Source organism: Echinops telfairi, unplaced genomic scaffold, assembly GCF_000313985.2.
Source record: "Echinops telfairi isolate 266 unplaced genomic scaffold, ASM31398v2 ScPeMD7_25;HRSCAF=90, whole genome shotgun sequence".
NCBI lineage: Eukaryota > Metazoa > Chordata > Mammalia > Afrosoricida > Tenrecidae > Echinops > Echinops telfairi.
The window spans coordinates 31,250,601-31,257,016 of record NW_022103922.1 but is presented as its reverse complement, the minus strand read 5'-3'; positions in this window follow the sequence as shown (position 1 = coordinate 31,257,016).

The following is a 6,416-nucleotide window of genomic DNA, read 5'->3' as shown; positions in this document are numbered from 1 at the left end:
TTTGCAGAATGGTTTTTATTGTGAATTGGGTGAAAATTGGCAGGGCAGGCCACCAGTTGTACACCGAACAATTTATACACATTCCGTCTCAACTCTGTCCTTACGGCCTCTCAGCGAACTCTCACTGAACACACTTCCTCCTCGTGTTTCCTGCTTCCATTCCTGCGCCTTGCCTAGCCTTCTGGACTTCATTCTTGGATCTCTGCTGCCCTTTTGACCTAAAATGTTTGATTGTCATTTATTTGTTTATTTTAACGCATCAGTCATTCTCTTTCATTTCTTTCACTGGCTCAAAGATGATCTGTGTGTTTCCATGCCTAGTTGTTTCTTCTTTTAAATGCTTGATTATTTTAACACAGGACTGAGTTTAGTTCTTGACCTTAAGGGTGACAAGAGCCATAGTCCGGGGGGTTCTTCCACCCATCTCTAACCAACCAGTAAGCTTAGTCTCTTTCAGGATTTTGAGTTTGGTTCCACATCTTTCTTCCACTCTATTCAGGACCTTCTAGGGAACCCTGGTGGCATAGTGGGTGTGTTAGTCTGGGTGGGCTACAGAACAAAATCTAGGGAGACGCATATGTGTATATAAGAAAGAGCTTTATATACAAGAGCAGTTGAATATTGAGAAAACATTCCAGCCCAGTCCAGATCAAGTCCATAAGTCCGATATTAGCCCAAATGTCCGATACCAATCTATACAGTCCTGTTCAGACTCATGGAACACATGCTATGACACCGAATTCAGGAAGATCACAGGCCAGTGGGTGGGAACTCTTGTGGATCCAGAGGCGTTGTAAGCATCTCAGCACTGGCAGGGGTCTCCATGTGGCTCCTCCAGGTCCTAGGGCAAGGAGTCTATCAGTGTAGTGCCATGTGTCTTGTCAGTAGAGCGTCTCTCAGGGAGTGAGCAGAGAGAGAAAGTGTCTCCCGCCTCCAAGGAGGAAATACCAGAGTTCCCAGAATCCTCAGGAGAAGGCTATGCCCACACAGAGGCCTCATTGGCTACATCCTGAATGACAGGGTAGACCCCACCCCTACACTCTTAATCCTCAAATTGACACCAGATTATAGAGCTAACACAGTGGGTTGTAGAAGGGGCTGTTCTACCCTCTCCTATCGGGTAGACTTGATGGCTGTAAGTTTGGGATCCAGAACCAGCGACTGTGATCCTTTTCAGATCAGTTGTAGTGGTAGCAGTGCACCATCTAGTTCTGGTTTCAAACGTTGTGGATACTGACGGTTGCATGGTCCAGTAGTCCCTTGAAATAATGGTTTCCGTTTGTCTTTCCATTTTCATTACTCTTCTTTCCTCTGGCCAGGGAGAGGTCAATAGTTACACCTTAGACGGCTGCTCATGAACGTTTAAGTCTCCAGCTGCTCCTCACCAAAGTACAATTGACAACGTTCTCTTTGTGAACGATGTGTTGTCAGGTAGCTGTGGTGTCCCTGGACTATAGTCCTGAGCCCTTCAGTCCCGTGACTCATTTTGTCGTGATGTTTGGATATATCTGAGAAGTTTTCATAACTTTGCCTTTTGTGTGCCCCACTTCCTTCATGAATATATTTGCAGCAAAGGTCAATACATATATGCAAATATCTGTGAAATCTATACTACTCATGGGGATACTCCCACTCTCCCTCCCATACTTGTTCAGCTGTGTGTCTATCACACATCTACTCGTAGGTCATCGTTATTGCAGTGTTGTGTATAGAACAGTGAGGAGCTCTGGTGATGTAGTGGTTATGTATTGGGTTGTGATCTGAATGGCTGGCAGTTCGAAACCACCAGCAGCTCCTTGGGAGAAAGGCTGGGCTTTCTAATCCCTGTAAGCAGTTACAGCCTCAGAAACCCACCTGGAGTCTCAAAGCGTCAACCTTGACTCTATAGCAGCGAGTGTTTTTTACCTCAGTTGCCTTTAACTCTGAAAACCTGCTTCATCTTTTAAGCCTTAATTTTCTCAAGATGAGAACCTTGATGGGCCCGTTGACTTTGGCAACTGAACTCATCACTGACCTTCACATGGTAGCACACTCGGGCATGACTGCGGGGAAAGACTGGACTAGGCCGAAGGGTACGTGGAGAAAGACTGGACTAGGTTGAAGGGTACGTGGAGTGAAGGAGGAGAAATAGCCTTGAGGGGCAACTCCAGAGGTTACAGCAAGCAGAAACATAGGGTGGGGGATGAGGAAGAAGGATATGAATCAAGAAAGACTTTTAAGGGCTAGGAGATCCCAGGGCATGCTTGTATGTGGATGGAGCTACTCAAATGGAGGCCAATGTTTCCCATCCCCTGGACAGGTATATTTCTCACAGTCAATGAACACGATGGCTTTGTCTGGGTGTCTCAGGCTGGTGCTGTAGTTAGCATGAGTCAGATCGCCCTGGGGTCCTGCCACTCCCGAGGTCCACATTCATCATCCTGCTCTTTTCTCCTTTGACTCATCCCTGGATCATCCTCGGTCCTCAGTCAAGCTCCCAGGCCCTCTCACAGCACCAGCTGCTTCTGACAGGGCTTCCTACCATGAGGATCACCGGTTTCCAGTTATGAACACCAGCGGCACCATTTATATCGACCGAGCACCTGCTGGGCGTCAGGAGATGGTCTCTGTGCTGGGAGCTCTAATGTGCAAATCCAAACTTAGCAGCCCCTCTTGTGGATGAAGCCTTAATTTCTACCTATCTCTGCATCCTCCTCCCTGCCACTCTCCGTCTCTTTCCCCGGCAGGCAGCCTGCTCTGAGGGCTGAGACTGTCACGTCCAGCAGAGAGACACTTGGATTGAGGAAAGAGGGGGCTCTGGGTCACAAGACCTGTCTGCCCAGCCTGGGCCAGCCGGCTCAGTTGGCGCCTTCTGTCCATAGAGGCTGTTTCCCTTGGCTGGAGGGCCCCCGGGGGAGCATTTGAGTCAGGACTCCAGATCCAGGAAGACAAAGGTAGGGACAGACATCCTGGACTGGGGAGCCGGGCTGGGCTGTGCCAGGGCCTTTGTTTCTATCTTGCGAGAGGCTTTGGGTTTCTGTGTGTGTTCTTTCCCCTAACAACTGGGGATGTGCCACGTGGGCACCACAGTGGCCAAAGTCAACAAGAACAACAATACTTGGCCGTGGGGTGGGGGGGCACTGACCCCCCCTTCGGACTTGGATGTGAGAGAAAGAGAGAGAGAGGGGTTTCCGTGTGTGTCGGTGATTGGTGAGAGGGCTTCCCAAAGTGCCTGGAGACGGAGAATCGGAAAAGAGAATGGCTTTTTCCCAGGAACCCTTAAAAGCCCCCTCCTATCTGGTATTTCATGTCCGTGCATGTTTGTGTCCCTGTGCTGGATGTGGGTAGGGAGGTCAGGGGATAGTTCATAGTCTGTATAATTACTGAGTGCCTGCCTGTGCGTATCTGCATGTACAAGGGTAAGTCAGCAGTATTTCTACTGGGGTTCCAGTTCATGCATGCACAGGACAAAACTTCCCCCAAACCAAGTTTAAGCCCGGCTCTGAAACTAGTGAATGGTTTCAGACAAGTTCTCTCAGGAACACATTGGTCTTAGTGCCCTTGGGCTGCCTTCAAAAGAAGGCCCATCAACACAGTGGTTCTGAAGGGCTCTGCTGGGTCATTTAAATCCAAGGCAGAGGGCTCAGCTCAGGAAGGTCGAACACCTGTTTTCTGGGACTCCAAAGGGTTGATTGTGATCGATTTTCTTGGAGGACACGGGGGATCCTCAGAGCTTATTAGGAAAGAGTTTTAAGCAAATGGAAACCAGCTTGGGTGAGGAGGAGGCCAGAAAAGTGCACTGAGAAGCTTTTTCCCGTTTTTGCCATTGCCCTTGTTCTTCTTTCGGGTTAACAGGGCTCGTCTCTAGGCGTTCCCTCAGGAACTCTTACCCCACCCGCCTTCGGACTTCTTTTTTTGTGCCTCAAACTCAAGGAACATTTAAAAGGAACATAATTTGAGTCCCTCTAGAATGCCCAAAATGGCTGTTTTGATGTGGTATAAACCGAAGCGCACAGAATTCTTTTGAGGAAAGGCTAGAGAGATTGTATTAGGCAGGGTTCTCTAGAGAAACAAAACCAGGACACTTATGATTATATATATAAGAGGATAGGTTTATACAGTGAGAAGGGCTATAACAGCGAATTAACCCACATAGCAGTACAGAGGGCTCAGTTCAACTCACTTTCGTGGAACTGTTAATATACTGGAAGTCCTTCAACTCACAGGAGCTGACGGGTCCAAGGTCAAAGAGGCAGACTGTGGAGTCTTCCCTCGGGCAAGGCAGCAGACTCTTCCCACGGGCAGCAAACAGCAGGGTGGGTCAGCAACAGTCAGCTTGGGAGCTTAGCGAAGCAGGCTCTGATGGGATATCAAACTTAAGCAATGCATGGTGACAGGATCCAGCAGCCTCAGTGAGGTATGCACCAACAACATGGCGAATCAGGTCTTGAAGGAGCGTCAAGCTCTACTGACAGGATGCATAGATTGGCTTGGCCCACAGGTAGTGTAGCACACAGGCTGTGGCAGAGAACTAGCTAAAGCAGCAGCAGTATTCTCGTCTGATCACCAGAGAGCAAGAGAGGAGGGGGCAGGCAGTGCATAGCATTTATGTCTTTGCCCTCCAATCAAACTGTGACCTGATTAATCCCAAATGTTCCTATTGGCTAGGCTGGTACAATAACCCTAAGTAGCACAGAGATGGGAACACTGCCTTCAGAAGTCTATAGACCTGGGTGGGGGGTATGTCACAAAACAACGGCTCCAACTAGCTCAGGTGCAGCTAGGGCCCCAAGACTGAAAACCCAGCTCTGCTCATATGTTCCTCTCTCCCATTCTCTCCCACTCTCTCATTCTCACCCCACTTCTCTCTTCCGCCTTGGCCTGTCAGGGCTCCCCTGTCCTTTCAGGTTCAGCCTGCGGGTCTCTCTTTAGCATCCTGTGACTCTCATCATGCAACTATTCCTAACAACTCAGCTGAGCCCAGCTAGGGGGAAACCATCCATACCCAGCCAGGTGGCTGGGCGCTGCCTAAAAGGCATCGCCTGTCACCCTGGACCTTTGTCTACCTGGGCCTCAGGGATTGTCTTGCTGTCCCAGTGGCAAACTATCTCTGCCAACCACTTTGCTTCTCTTGTTTATCATAAACAGCTATTCCTGTGTCCAGCTGCATGCTCCTCCCACCCCACAATGCTGGGGTTGATCGCAACACAAAGACCTGGCTTTTGCCACCCCAATAAACAAACAAAACAGCAATGCCGACAAAGGTAAGGGGTGTTGACTTCCTCCATTTCTTTCCACCCACAAATATGTTTGCAGCCAACCCCTTTTGACCTCTTGTCCTCTAGTATACAGGTCTCCTGCCTTACCTGCAAAGCTTGCTCTGCCTGGGAAGAAGCCACTATGTTCTGAAGGCCTCTCTGCTTTGTCGGCATTCTTCAGATCAAAGTGACAGGAGCCCATTCCTAACCAGCTTGAGGAACCGAAAAGGGGCCCTTTGCCAGCTCACACAACTAGAGTATCCCACGTGGCATTCATTTAGGGACAGTCCATTCCAGAAACTCACAAGATGCCACCAGGACAAGGTCTCCATCTTCTGCCTGAGTGTCTCTCTCTGTACAAAGGGACAGGACCGGTCTCCACTGCGAGCAGCGCTCCTGGACACGCTCACCTCTCTCTCTTCCTGAGCAGCTCTTTTCCTTTTTTTCCTTCCAAGCCTGGCTGGCTTTCCTTCCCACTCCTGTGAGGGAAAGTAGCTTTACACACACGACGCCTCAGGACAGTAGCCCAGTCAGACACGGCATATTTCGGTCTGAGTTCATCATTCGCTGGCCTGGCTTGGGTCAGAGTCCACCCCTGGACCCTTCGGGTATAGTGGGAAGAGACACACCTTGATAGAATGGGGCCTTTCGTAGGCGCTCTGCCAGGGTGGTTGGAGCACCCCGGGGAGAAGCAGCAAGTGGGAGCTGCCAGCCATGTCCAAAGCTGTCCGTGGCATAGAGAATGGGAAGTCCCCCGTGCTCGCTGGGTAGGAGTCCCGTGGGGTAAGAGGCTGAGGCTCTTGCCTCCATCTAGCTAGAGAAAGGCCAGCCATGCTAGGGACACCCAGTGACACTGCCTTTTATGCCCTGGGTCCTTGGAGGCTGTAGAAAAGTCCTTGGGGGGAGAGGATCAGAGATGCCAGTTAAGACAAAAACCAAGCAGTGGGGAAATCCTGGGGGAAAGTACAGGAAACTGCTGGGGCTCGTCCTGGCCTGGCCCTGAGGACTATGTTTGCATAGATCCTAGATCAAAGCTCAGAGAAGCCTCTGGACGCCACAAGTGCTAGCAAGTCAGGCTGTGGGCACACGGGTCCGCCCGCCCATTGCCTACCTCCCAGGCCCCAGCCTACATCTCCTGTGTGAATAAAAGGGCACTTCCTGGCCACGCGCCCCACAGGG